Source organism: Mesoplodon densirostris, chromosome 10 (genome assembly GCF_025265405.1).
Source record: "Mesoplodon densirostris isolate mMesDen1 chromosome 10, mMesDen1 primary haplotype, whole genome shotgun sequence".
NCBI lineage: Eukaryota > Metazoa > Chordata > Mammalia > Artiodactyla > Ziphiidae > Mesoplodon > Mesoplodon densirostris.
Window position 1 is genome coordinate 22934653 of NC_082670.1, and position 15086 is coordinate 22949738.

A 15086-nucleotide genomic window follows, 5' to 3' on the forward strand; every position below is an offset into this window, starting at 1 on the left:
ATTGAGTTCCTTTTGAAGTTGAAAGAATATAGTTTGTCTGACAGATTTGTTCTTTCAGTTGGCTCATGAAATTTTTAGCCCATGAAATGCTGAGGAGAATTATCTTGACTGTTTGATGTTGTAAAATATTAGGTTTATGATGCTCTCCCATATTAGGAAGGTTTGCAGAAACACTGCTTGGTCATAATTTTGTGTTACACCTGGTGAAAACTGCATGTCTATTGGGGTCTCAGGAATTCATAATAATAAGGTATACCTTTTTTTTTTCTTTTTGCCCCATGAACAAAGTGGGGATTTTTAAAATTAAATATTTAGAGTTATAAAAATTGTTGAGTAACTATGTTGTACACCTGAAACTAATATGATATTGTAAATCAACTATACTTCAATTTTTAAAAAGTCTATAGCCATCTTCAGACTATGGATTCATTTAATACAGAATTCTTATCAGGAATTAAACTTCTAAATTGAGAGACAGAACACACTCATGCCATATATACTCAATTCAGAAAATCTGAAAATCTATGACATGTATGTTTAACCCTGCACTGTCCAAAATGGTAGCCACTAGCCACTTTGAGTATTGAACACTTAAAAATTGAGATGTGCTATAAGTGTAAAATATATATCAGGCCTCAAAGACTTAATATGATATTTAAAATGTAAACTATATCACTAATAATTTTTTGATTGACTATTTATTTAAATGATGTTTTTGATACACCAAGTTATTTAAATATTCTTCTTCAATTAAGACCACTTATTTTTATTTTTTATTTGACTACTAGAAAATGTAAAGATACAAAAGTGACTCATTTATGGCTTTATTATATTGCTATTGGACAGCCCTAGCTACAGAAGACATGACATGTTTAGATGCTGTTCTGGGAACACCAGAACCAAGGAATATGGAGCTGTCTACCAGTTTCCTACTATGTGTGGACATGACACAAAGCATTCACTTGCATGATCTCCTTTGGTATTTACAGTATCCCTTTTTACATAGACATCATTAGCCTCATTTTTTAGATATTGAATGTGAGGCTAATTATGTTTTGTGAATTACCCTAGACCTCCCACTTCAACAGAATGTAAACGAATCATTACTGTGTTAGGCAATAAAATAGTCAATGATGCTGTTTGTCCAATCAAATACTTCTTAATGAAATAAAATGCAAGCTTCTGAATTGAGAAGGGATAGATTGTTAAAGGATAAGTTTCTAATGCCAAGTTCCTGTACAGCGAATGTCCCTACCTTGACACTCCTTCTCAGTTTGTACCAATTTTCCATTTGCAACTTGATGCAGTTCTGATGTTGAAATAGTGTTGGTTATTTTCTTCTGACAAAGTGTCCAAGAGTTGTCGGTGGAAAACAGACACTATGAAACTGACACAGAAATTTGAAAAGAAGAAAACAGTTCAAAATGACACAAGAGTGACCTATTATCCCTAACAAAGAGTTTCAAGAAATAAAGTCAAAAATAAAAGGAAAAAAATGGGGTATTGGTACCTGAGTCTTGACGACTTTACTGTCCATTTGCTTTCATTTTTCAGTATTCTAGGTCCCCTTGTGAAAATTCAACAGAATAATCCTTAAAGAAGTGCTTATTTTCATTCTTTCCTGGATAACAAAACAGAAATAACTTAAGATGTACAAATTCTAGACAGGGGTGGAGGGCTGAAGGAATGAATGTCTTGTCAAAAAGAAAACTCTGCATGTTCTTGTAATTGTTTAAAAGTTCAATGATGTTCAACAAAGCTCCTTATTCTAGCAGTTTAAAAACGGGGTGGACTCAAGATACAAACCCATGTTTTCTGATCGGAAAATTTTCCTTGCATATACCACACCCACATACATACACTTACACAGTGTAGTAGTTCTTTTTTCTGCAGGTTTCCCCACCACCACCACCAACAATTCTTGTGATTAAAAAGATCACATGCACACACATAACATAAAGGCAGAAATGAATTGTAAGTGCAAGGGCATGTAGCATATTGGAATTTCCTAGTTCCTAGGAAAATAATTTCCTAGGTTTTGAAACTTTAAATAAAATATCACTGTCAGTAAACACTTCGTGGAAGACACTTCACACACACACACACACACACACACACACACATCCCTTGATCGCGCTTACAAAAAGCCGTAAAAACTGTAGTTATATATAGATTTTGGGGATTGGGGCATAACTGTCGTGTAACGGGTTAATAATTACACCACAGTAAAACGCTGCTGCCGAAACCCGGGATCGAACCAGGGACCTTTAGATCTTCAGTCTAACGCTCTCCCAACTGAGCTATTTCGGCCACCCGGGAACAACTGGTTTAGCTGTTCTCCCCAAATTTAAAGTTTTCATTTGGGGGGCCAGTCTAATCTTATTTTGTTCAACATCACCCATTCGTTCGCCCCAAAATATATGGGCTCCCCTGAAATCCATGTCTAAAAATAGGATCCAGTTTTAGGAGACTGGATGGGTTGGTAGAGGAGGAGGGAAGTATAGGGGGAGGAATGGATTCGGCTACTCCACTACTCAAAGACAGCTCAGAAAACTAAGGCAATTCAAAATGAAATTATCGAGCCTCGTCTTTCGGTTCTTTTTCTGTCTTGCTCTTCAATGACAAAGCTAAAAGGATTATTGGGCACGTTAATATGGAGATGGGCTTCTTGCTTCGGCTTGAGGAAATCCGGAAGGAGCCAATTCTTTTCTTCTAGTCATTTCCTTTCCCTTGTCTTCCTTGTGCTGCCACGTGGTTGTTAGTGCGGAGACACAGAGAGTAGAAACCGGAAGCATTTAAAGGCAACCCATCGGATAATGTGTCTATTTCCGTGTGAGCAAGCAAAGCGTAAAGGGAGAAAAATAGATGCACGTGTATGGTTTCCAGCCTTCTCGTAAGGAAAGGATAAACCACCACTGAACTACACCTCTCACGACAGAAAGGTCGTGAAGCTCATCTTTGAAATAGTAACCATATTTCTGAGGGGGGTCTTCAAAGATATGGTAGTTGGCCAGATAGAAAAGCCACTGTCTCAAATCCTACTATTTCTTAAACCTCTAAACTGTATCCTCTTAAGCTGCTACACTAGGAGAAATGTAAGGGTCGCAATCCAAATAGCACCGTTTCTGCTCTTAACACATTTCATCCTATCAGCTCTTTACGAGGTTCCCGCCCCAGCAAACTGCCTGGAGGCGTTTTTTCTGCAACCACCAGGAAAGATTTCCAGATGGAACTTTTTTTTTTCTGACTTCAACCTCCCTCTCTTCTTCTCTTTCCTATTCTTACAAAATTTTTCAAGTCCTCTCCTTCTTAAGAAGAGATGAACCTGAGAAGGTTCATCTGAGAGAAGATATTTCAACACTTATGTTTTACGAAAGACCATTATCTGTGAAGAACTTCTACAAAACACTAAGAAAAAGACTAAAATCTCATTAAGAAAGAGTAAATTAACATGCACTTCACAAAAAGAGGATACCCAAAATAGCCAATAAGCAATTTAAAAGGTGCCCAACATAATTTGCTATGAGGGAAATGCAAATTTAAAAACCAAATGAAATAATTCTTCTCTTCACCAGAATCAATTACCTTAAGAGAACTGACAATATCAACTGCTGCTGAGCATGTGGAGCAACTGGAATACTCACTCACACAACTGCTGATGAGACTGTAATCTGGTGCACACACATTGGGAAACTATTTGGAAATAGTGACTAAATCTAAATATACATGTAAGCTATGCCCCCAAAACTCCACAGCTGCATTTATACCCAAGAGAAATGCATGAGTATTTCCCTTGAAAGACAAATATAGGAATGCTAGTGACCACATTAGACAGTTCAGCCCCAAACTAGAAGCACTCTAAATGTACATTGACACTAAAATCAATTAAAAAGTTGTGACGCGGCACAGTGGTTAAGAGTCCACCTGCCGATGCAGGGGACACAGGTTCGTGCCCCGGTCCGGGAAGATCCCACATGCCCTGGAGCGGCTGGGCCCGTGAGCCATGGCCGCTGAGCCTGCGCGTCCAGAGCCTGTGCTCCGCAACGGGACAGGCCACAACACTGAGAGGCCCGTGTACCGAGAAAAAAAAAGAAAAAAAAAGTTGTGATGCACAGTATTCATACAATGGAATACTACCAAGCAATGAAAAAGAACTGCTGCTACTAGCAACAATATGGATGTATCCAACTTTTAAAAAATTGCACGAGGGGCTTCCCTGGTGGCGCAGTGGTTGAGAGTCCGCCTGCTGATGGAGGGGATACGGGTTCGTGCCCCGGTCCGAGAAGATCCCATATGCCACGGAGCGGCTGGGCCCGTGGGCCTGCGCGTCCAGAGCCTGTGCTCCGTGATGGGAGAGGCCACAACAGTGAGAAGCCCGCATACCGCAAAAACAAATTATAATAATAAAAATTGAGTGAAAGAATCCACACTCAAATGAGTACATATTGTATGATTCTATTTATATTATTTCAAAATGCAAGGAAAACTAATCTATGGTGATAGAGGTCAGAGAGTGGCATTGATTGGGATGAGGCACAAGGAAGCAGCTGGGGGCTGACAAATCATGTATCTTTGCCAGAGCTGTTGGTTACATGGGGGTATGCATACGTAATAACCCATCAAGCTGAATCATTAAATTTCATGCATTTTTGTTTACATTAATTAAGCCTCAATTTAAATAATAAGAAAAGAAGAAAAAGGATCTCCTTGGATACTTCATCACCTCCAGTACATCTTATCTTTTCATTAATGCTTTTCAGATTGTGGTCTGCCGACTGGTGCCTGGCTAAGAATTGTTTTTTACATATCTGAGCATTAGGAACTTTTTATAAGAAGTGAACAGTGCCAGGACATAGGACTCCTTTTGTTAAATAAAATAGAAACAATTTCAGGGGCTTTCAGGATTTCAGAAATAATAACCTCTGGAATGAGGAAAGGGCAGCACCCAAGAACCACCTGCTAAGTGAATTTTAATAAACCCCTGTGTATATCTGGACAGGTTCTCAAATCTCAATCTCCGATTCTGAAAGGGTCGAGCTTTTTGCCTTTAGCCAGAATTTGGTGCGAGTGGAAATTAGGATGCAAATCTTTGGATGACTTCCTCTAAGAATATTTTAGATTCTCTTACTGATTCTTTCTCCCCCCAGCATTTCTCTATCTACCCAGGGTTTTAGCCCCAGCCATGCACCTAGCCCCCACCAGACCAAGCATCAGCCTATGCTGGGGAAAGGCTGCTGGGAACATAAGGAAAGGAATTCGAAAGCAATGTGGAACTTAAAACATTAGCTACACATGAGTGTCTCAATACAGAGATTAAAATGCGTGTAAATGCGACCAGTAGTGCGCTAAGCTACTGTGCAAATTTCATTCCGGAGCACACAGTAGGGAGGAGAGGAGCGCCAGAAGAGGGAAGAGGCGGGGTGGGGTGAAGTAGAGGAAGAAAAGGAGAAACGGGACAGAGATGAAGTGGGCAAAGGAAAAGCCTCCTCAAAATGATTAGGATTTGAGGGGAAGTTGATGGGGCGAGGTGGAGGGGGGGTGTCTAAGCTCCATGTCTCTCCGTGGCTTCGTCTGGGTATGAGGGAAGAGATGAGATCTTTTGCTCTCAAGGGAGGTAGGCTTGTCCCAGAAAAGGATTTGGCTCTTTATGTCAAAGACTGTTCTGGCTTCGGGAGCGCCTCGCAACTCTCCATTGCTGGATAGACAGGCTGAGTGCTTTGGGGGACGAACGTGAGGGTGAGATTTCGTTTGAAGTTCAGGAACCTCTGGGACTGGTAGTTTGGGAGCTGCAGGGATGCCCCGGTTTGGGGGCGTGGATACGGTGGGAGCAGAGTCAACAGGAGAAGCGGCAGCTTTGAGGTTGAACACAACCGAGACTGTGGAAGCATCTTATTTTTTTTAAGGTTTTGCTTGAAAAGCAAAAAATTGAGAAAGTTCCCGTTTGCTTGCTGCACATATTTCTAACTCTTAGAAGCTTATTGAAACACAACTTTCTCCTGAAGAAACTCTTCCTGGCATTTGCAACAGGCTCCTTTACTCCTCACACGATTCTCTTGCCTCAAAAGGAGTCTGAAGAGTGGAACAGGGTCTGAAGACTCTGGTCGTGGAAAGCCACAGTCACTGAACAGTCGGTGATACTTACAGATGAAGCCATGGTCTCTTCACTCCTAGTACAGGCACAGAGCAATATAGATGAGTCCCTCACAAGTCAAGTGGATGACCTCAAGGTTGGCTGTACAGGTGGTTTGTGACTTCCTGGTGGACAGTTACAGCTTCCGGAGAATAAGAAAAGGGGAGAATGCACTATGGAAGACCTCCAGGTTTCTTGGCTTCTGTAGATGGAGAAAGAGACTGCTTTTCTGCTTTCTGAATGTTTATCAGTTTGCTGGCTTGGTTTTCCCTTTGGTGGCTGAAAACAAAAATAGATTTTTAAAAAATCCCTATCAAACTACCAATGGCATTTTTCAGAGGACCAGAACAAAAAATTTCACAATTTTTATGGAAACACAAAAGACCCCGAATAGCCAAAGTAATCTTGAGAACGAAAAACGGAGCTGGAGGAATCAGGCTCCTGGACTTCAGACTATACTACAAACCTACAGTAATCAAGACAGTATGGTACTGGCACAAAAACAGAAATATAGATCAATGGAACAGGATAGAAAGCCCAGAGAAAACCCCACACACACATGGTCACCTTATTTTTGATAAAGGAGGCAAGAATATACAATGGAGAAAAGACAGCCTCTTCAATAAGTGGTGCTGGGAAAACTGGACAGCTACATGTAAAAGAATGAAATTAGAACACTCCCTAACACAATACACAAAAATAAACTCAAAATCGATTAAAGACCTAAATGTAAACATTTAAACACTATAAGACTCTTAGAGGAAAACATAGGCAGAACACTCTATGACATAAATCACAGCAAGATCCTTTTTGACCCACCTCCTAGAGAAATGGTAATAAAAACAAAAATAAACAAGTGCGACCTAATGACACTTAAAAGCTGTTGCACAGTGAAGGAAAACATAAACAAGACGAAAAGAGAACCCTCAGAATGGGAGAAAATATTTGCAAATGAAGCAACTGACAAAGGATTAATCTCCAAAATTTACAAGCAGCCCATGCAGCTCAATATTAAAAAAACAAACAACCTAATCCAAAAATGGGCAGAAGACCTAAATAGACATTTCTCCAAAGAAGATATACAGATTGCCAACAAACACATGAAAGGATGCTCAACATCACTAATCATTAGAGAAATGCAAATCAAAAGTTCAATGAGGTATCACCTCACACTGATCAGAATGGCCATCATCAAAAAACTTACAAACAATAAATGCTGGAGAGGGTGTGGAGAAAAGGGAACCCTCTTGCACTGTTGGTGGGAATGTAAATTGATACAGCCACTATGGAGAAGAGTATGGAGGTTCCTTAAAAAAACAAAAATAGAACTACCATACGACCCAGCAATCCCACTACCGGGCATATACCCTGAGAAAACCATAATTCAAAAAGAGTCATGTACCACAATGTTCATTGCAGCTCTATTTACAATAGCCAGGACATGGAAGCAACCTAATTGTCCATAGACAGATGAATGGACAAAGAAGATGTGGCACATATATACAATGGAATATTACTCATCCATAAAAAGAAATGAAATTGAGTTATTTGTAGTGAGGTGGATGGACCTAGAGCTGTCATACAGAGTGAAGTAAGTCAAAAGGAGAAAAACAAATACCGTATGCTAACACATATATATGGAATCTAAAAAAAAAAAAAAAATGGCCGTGACGAACCTAGGAGCAAGACAGGAATAAAGATGCAAATGTAGAGAATGGACCTGAAGACGTGGGGAGTGGGAAGGGTAAGCCGGGACAAAGTGAGAGAGTGGCATGGACATATATACACTACCAAATGTAAAATAGATAGCTCATGGGAAGCAGCCACATAGCACAGGGAGATCATCTCGGTGCTTTGTGACTACCTAGAGGGGTGGGATAGGGAGGGTGGGAGGGAGACGCAAGAGGGAGGAGATATGGGGATATATGTATATGTATAGCTGCTTCACTTTGTTATAAAGCAGAAACTAACACACCACTGTAACGCAATTATACTCCAATAAAGACGCTAAAAAAAAAAAAAAAGACGGTGTATCCTGTGGATTTCTGATTAGGCATTGTGATACCAGAATCTGAAGCTGTGCAAAGAGCTCTGATCTGGAGATACGGGTTGTTCAGTAGTTTGGAAGGAGGGTGTCCCTAGAGAGTAAGTAGAGTAAGGTTGGAAATGATCTATTGGGATTGGGAGAATAAGAGCTCTTTCTCTATTTGTGGGAAACAAAGAAATGAACTTTCCCCTAGATTGATCTTGGACCCCAGAGTTCAGAATGTTTGCCATTTCAGACTGGACACTTTCTTCGAACACCCCGAGAAGTATGATTTCCCTTTACAGATTTCTGCTGAAGTGACTGCTAATTGATAGGTGACTGCTATCTTTTCCTTTGGCTCTGAGCCAAAAAGTGCCCACCCGCACACCGTCATCAATCACTGACAGTGAAATCTAGTGAAATATTTTAGTGAAATCTTCTCAGCCTCTTGTATCCTGGTTAGGAAGGAGCTAGAATAAAAGAACATAGAATAACTTAAGTGATTAACTTTCTGACAAGGAATCAGATGACTTGTCCATTAGGCCACACACACCCGCCTTTGCTAATGCTTTCAGATTACATACAACTGGAAATTGGGTGGTTGGGAAAACAGCTACTTGCTTTTTATAACCTATTGACAGTGGCCCACGCGCTAGTGATTGCTGAGAGTGCTTGGAGAGATGCAGTCAATAATAGAGCAAACAACAGATAACTTTAGTGAAAGAGCACAATTCCTCCCTGTGTCCCAAAAAGGTTAAGAAAGAATTGCCATAGCCCAGACGACTGAGTTTGACAAAGGTATTTCAGGAAGCAAGAGTTCTTAGGGTACGTGGGTAAGAAGAAAATACAAAAGTGGAGGTCCTACAGATTGAACCCAGGACCTTGTACATGCTAAGCCCACGCCCTACCACTGAGCTATATCCCCTCACTCTTATCAGCTTCTCAGAAGACTTTCTGTGACCTTCTAGTGACCAGCATTGCATCTTTGAAGACCAAGTTATCAAAATAAGCCACCTTAAGTTCAATTCTGCTATTTCTAAACTCCTTACACTTTATCCTCTCTCACGCATGGCTACTCCAGGAGAGAGAGACCTTAATGGTAGAAAGAAAGGCACTGTTCTTGATTTGTGGTCAGCTTGTGATCAGAATCTGATCACAAAGTTGGGTTCCCATCAGATTAGATTGCTTGGATTGTGCTTCCATTCCATCACCTGGGTGAGTCACGGGACACAACATTCTCCCACAATTTATCTGAATATTACTCTCTGAATTCTTTTGACTCTTGGAAACATTAATGTTTTACATAGTCAAAAAATAAAACTGACTCAAGTGTGTGTGAAACTACTGCAAAATTGAATATGAATAGAAAAAAATCTAACTGCATTTCAAAAGGATAACATAACCTCATTCAAGAGAAAAAGAAAGAACACATCCAAATAAATGTTTTACACTTTATCCCAATTGTAAAGACAAGAAAAAAAAAGCAAACAAATCATAACCTCTATGTAGCAGGGTTATTTTTTTGTAGTGTTAAGGGTATGTCAATTCTGATATTTTGTGTGAATTTTATTTATTTTTATGCGTGTGTGTGTGTGTGTGAATTTACTTTTGTGTGGTTGGGAAAATGAACACATATATTGTTGTTGGAATTCAGGGCTCTCACTGTAAGAGAAGGAGGTAAGTAACGAATAGCCCTGCTGGCTCTGGATATGAAATATGTGTGTGTGTGTGTGTGTGTGTGTGCACGTGTGTCTGTTTGTGTATCTGTCACTTTCCCTCCAGATCTGCTGCTAACAGGGCCTAGAAAAACTAATACCTCAGTAGCAATAAGCAATGCTAGCCCCATATCTTGATTTTTGAATACCAATCCCCACTAAAAGGAAACAGAGCTACTTGTAGGATTCACAGACTCTAAGACTGGATGAGGGAGAGTACAAGATGATCCTAAGTTATCTTTCTGTGCTAGAATATAACTGCTCAAAAATCATAAGGACAATTCAAAAGGATCCAGAAACCAACTTGAAGGGCCTCTCACTGGTCAAATCTGGGACAGTTTGAGATGAATAATGAAAATAAGTGATTACAATCCTTAGATACTTAAATGAATAAATATGGAAGAAGAGAAATTTTTCCTTACAGTGGTATGCCAACTAATAAATGCAGAGGTAATAACAAAGTTATAAAATTACCATCAGAATAATAATAGACTCTGGCAAAATTCATACATCAGTGTTAAAAGCATAGGTAAACTTTTGATGAGGATCGGAATATCTATATAGTCTCAGAGTATCCCTTACTGATTACTTATTAATTATGAGGGAATGCGTTTGTGGGGAAAGAAACCTATTAGACACAACTTTAACCAAGTAATCAAAGCTGACATCACTCACTAACAATGGGAGAAACTGACATCACATGCCCCTTGGTGTGATAGAGGGAAACGTAATTTCTGTGATATTCCTCCCAAATATTCATAACCTGAACTTACTCTAATTAAAACATAAATTGAAGAATATTCTACAAAATCATTGGCATGGGCTCTTCAAAAACATGTCAATCTCACAAAAGGCAAGATGGAGAAACAGTTCCAGATTAAAGGAGACTAAGGAGTAACTAAATTCATATGTGACTCTGGAATGGACCCTAGTTTGGGAGAGAAATTTCTATAAAGTATTTTATTGGTAAAATTAGTTAAATATGCACTGTATATTAGAAAAGACTTCTTATCACTGTTAAATTTCCTGAATTTGATCATTGTGCTGTGGTAAGGAAATGTCCTTACTCTTACTAAATATATATTAAATGTATAAAATAAAAAGATTATGCTGGAAGTGTATAATAAGAAGATTTTTGGAGAAAAAGATATAATATCTGCAAATTGTTCTCAAATAGCTTAGAAAAATATTGTTTGTCTGAGTAATTATATATTCCACAGTTTTTGGTTATTGAGGGAGAGGCAACCCAGTGTTCTGAAATGATCCCAAGATTTAGACAGTAGGTGCTTCTCAGGTGGTTCCCATCATATTGAAAACATTGCTAAGCAGAGACAAAGATGCAAATTTCCCAATTTATATTAGAATTTAGCAGTGTTTTGCTCTCTTTTCCTTTCACACTCCTTGCTTGTGAATTAAGCAACTAAGGACATTTGAAAGAGATTGAATTTCTTTCTCAGACCTGAGAGGTGAGGAGGGAAAGAAAGAGTAAAGTTCTCGTAGGGAAAGAGTAAAGCTGGGAGACAGAATTCCCTTCCCTCTCTAATATTCAGCGGTGAAGATGGGCAGAGATAGTGATAGATTTGTAACCATAATGGCCCTTTAACGGGGCCATCAATGGACTAGAAATTTTGAGGAGTGCCTGGAAAATAGAAAGAAGAAGTGATTATATGGGCAGGAAACAGTAGAGGAAATGGTTGGTTTTTCTCTACAGTGAAAATGTCTTAGACATTTGTGAACTACATGTCTTCTTGTTTTGGCAGCTAATAATTTCCATTTTGACATACATACCAAAAAATTCTTTTTCTTGCCACTTCTTCATGGTAGCATATTTGTTGTTAACTGACATTTCCAGGCATAATCTTATTTAGAGATTTGGAAAGAAGGAACAATGGATGAGTGACAAAATAAAAGGAAATTGGTTAGTACAAAATAGCAATTTGGCATGTGTAAGCTGAGTCGTGTAAAGCCAATTCTTTTTTTTTTTTTTTTTTTCATGTTTGGCAGAACTCTAGCTTCTTGACAGCTGTCCTTTCCAGTAGCATCACCCACTCATTCAACTAGTATTCTCTGGTTTATTTTTGGACTAAACTTTTGGTGATGGAGAGACTAATCAGAGGGAAGACTTTCTGTTTCTCGTCCTAAAACTTCACATAAAACCAAGGAAACTAAAGCAATTTTTTCCTCAAGCCTCTTATTTTCTTCTCCTTTTTCTCTTCTCTCAGTAGTAGTGGAAAATAGAAGCCAAGGTGAAAAGTTATGGCGGCACACTTGTTTGGGGTTTAGGGGATCCTATGAATAGTAGGCTGAATAATTGCTCCCAAAGATAGCAGGTCCCAATCCCCAGAACCTGTGAATGTTATCTTATATAGAAAAAGGTCTTTGCAGATGCAATTACATTAAGGATCTTGAAATGGAGAGATTACTTTGGATTATCCGGGTAGGCTCACAAGTGTCCTTAAACGAGAGAGGCAGAGGGAGATTTCACACACACAGAGGAGAAGGCAGTGTGACCACAGAGACAGAGATTGGGGTATTGCTGCCACAAGCCAAGGAATGCCAGCCGCCACCAGAAGCTGGAAGAGGCAAGAACAGATTCTCCTCCTAGAACCTCTGGAGGTGGCCGCGCTCTGCCAACACCCCGATGTCGGTCTAGTGATATAAATTTTGGACTTCTGGCCTCCAGAAGGGTAAAAGAATAAATTTCTGTTGTTTTAAACCACCGAGTTTGTGGTAATTTGTTATAGCCTCCATAGGAAACTAATAGACTTCTACTCTGTCAGCTGACTTGAGTGGTTCTGAGGCTCATGAAGTCTAAATAGTGCAGCATTAAAATGAACATCTTAGATCATATGTTTACTTTTCTTGTGAGCAGGCAATGGGTAAAGGAGTCAAGGAAAAGAGCACTTCAGTCTCACGGCTTCCTGAAAGCCAACAGCTGGAGGTGCCGGGGATTGAACCCGGGGCCTCGTACATGCGAAGCACGCGCTCTACCACTGAGCTACACCCCCTTCCGCAGAAGACCGTCGAGGTCCTTCAAGAAATATCTCACCGTATTGTGTGGGCCCGTCTCCCCAGTTGCGGTGTTTGTTGTTTTAGCAGTACTGTGTGTCGGAGCAGGATTTGTGACTGCTTTAAGATAGAGAAGGCCAGGGAGCTGTGGGTGATACTGATTCTTTACCAAATAAAACTTGAAGTGGAACGAAAAATATTGAAACCGTGTGTCAGAAAATTGACGAACTTTTCCTTGGATAAAACACTTCTTGCTATTTGCTGTTTGCTCCACAGGAATGTTAAGGGCAAGATTTTAATGGGAAAACCCCAGGTGAAAATTAAAACCACCGGCAATTCGTTCAGCGATTCATTCCCAACAGTCTATTCATCTTTATTACATCCTGATGGCAACTAAGAAGGTTCATAGAATAGTCTAGGAGAATAGTGCTCAAGGCACGCACTAAACAGCAGATTCAGGGATGGAAAGAAGTGTTGATTAAAAGCAAGTTAATAGGTATCTAGACACAGGTTGGAGACACCTACTGGGTTTACAGAGCAAGAAACAAAGTGGGAGGCACATAAAAGAGAACCCAGTCATCCAAGAAACAGGAAGAAAAGCAAAAAAGAGATCTGTTGTTCTTTTGCGCCCTCGGCAGCGAAAGCTTGGAGTCCTAACCACCGGGCCAGGCCGTTACCCTGGGGAGCTCCTCCTCCCCCTCCTCCTCCCCCTCCCCCTCCTCCTCCCCCTCCCCTCCTCCTCCCCCTCCCCCTCCTCCTCCCCCTCCCCCTCCTCCTCCCCCTCCCCCTCCTCCTCCTCCCCTCCTCTTCCTCCTCCTCCTTCTTCAGAATGGAAGAGAGATTATGCGGAGGAGATGGCGTTGGTTTTGGACATGCTGAATTTAACAGATCGATCCATAGGTTCCCGCCTGTCAGTGTAGCGCAGTGAACTCAAGTCAGCGCTCTGATACGAATACACAGGAGTGGGAGTGCTCAGAAGGCACAGCATACAGAGAGGGAGCAGAATGAGAACTGAAAACGTCCTTTGAGATTCAGCGATCAGGAACTCTATTACTGATAGTTGTGCAAAGCCAAAAAACAAAAACAAAAGCAAACAAACAAACAAAAATGCTTCTTAGTCTGATCTTGAACCCTAGCAGTCACACTGGTTAGCATCATGGCCTTGAAACTTCCATAGAAGACCCAGAAAGACTCGTTTTCTGGTACGACTCCTAGTATGTGTTATATCTTCCTCATTCATCTTATGTCTTTGCCTATATTAGTAAATATATCATTGAATACCTTTTGGAATTGAGAGGACATTATTGGTTTGGCAGAATTTCTCTCTCAGTTGGCTCATGGGGCTGGTAGAATAGATAGGAGGAGACAGAAGTGGCAGGTTTCGCTGAAATTGAGCACTAGAGAAGAGGCACCCACAAAATTCTGCAAGCTCTAGTATATGAGTGTGTGTGTGTGTGTGTGTGTGTGAGAGAGAGAGAGAGAGAGTCCAGGAGGATGAGTAGGAAATTATTACAGTAGGCTGTTTGAGTGTGAAAGCACAAATATGAAAGTTTCCAGAGTCATTGAAATTGGAGAAGGCTAACTACCAGTTACATTACCAGAAGTTCCTCACAAGGAGTTTTGGCTTCATTTTGGTTTTTTCTGTTTACTCCAAGGTACACTGAACACCAAAATTGTTTATCAATTTTCTGTGAAAATAATCAGCAATTAGCAGATGTATGAAGTGCTTTTCTAATGCATCTAAAACCAGGGAGAAAATTGTAACTGGTTGGGTGCCATTTTTTAATGACAGACCAGGATGAAAGGGTAAAGAAGATGTTATATATGAGAAACATGGATGGGTCTTGAAGACATTGTGTTAAGCCAGATGTCAGACAGAGAAAGACAAATACTATATGATAGCCCTTATATGTGGAATCTTAAAAACAAAACAAAACAAAACAAAGCAAAAAACAGCATAGAATGGTGGTTACCAAAGCCTGAGGGGTGGGGAATTGGAGAGATGTTGTTTAACGGTACATACTTGCAACTAGTAGACAAATAAGTCCTGGAGATCTAATACACAGTCCAGAGATTACAGACACAAAACTGTGTTGTAAACATTTAACTTGCTAAGAGACTAGATCTTAATTGTTCCCACCACTAGAAGAATAATTATGTGACACAGTAGAGGTGTTAGCTAACACACACACACACATAGTTGACA

General features: G+C 40.1%; 2 non-coding genes across 2 annotated transcripts; both read right to left on the bottom strand.

The window, feature by feature from the left end:
• Positions 1-2237: 2237 nt before the first annotated feature.
• Positions 2238-2310, bottom strand: TRNAF-GAA (transfer RNA phenylalanine (anticodon GAA)). Its single transcript has one exon. It is a non-coding gene; the product is annotated as a tRNA-Phe (tRNA).
• A 10497-nt stretch (positions 2311-12807) lies between these two features.
• TRNAA-CGC (transfer RNA alanine (anticodon CGC)) lies at positions 12808-12879 on the bottom strand. The gene has a single exon. It is a non-coding gene; the product is annotated as a tRNA-Ala (tRNA).
• Between the last annotated feature and the right edge of the window lie 2207 nt (positions 12880-15086).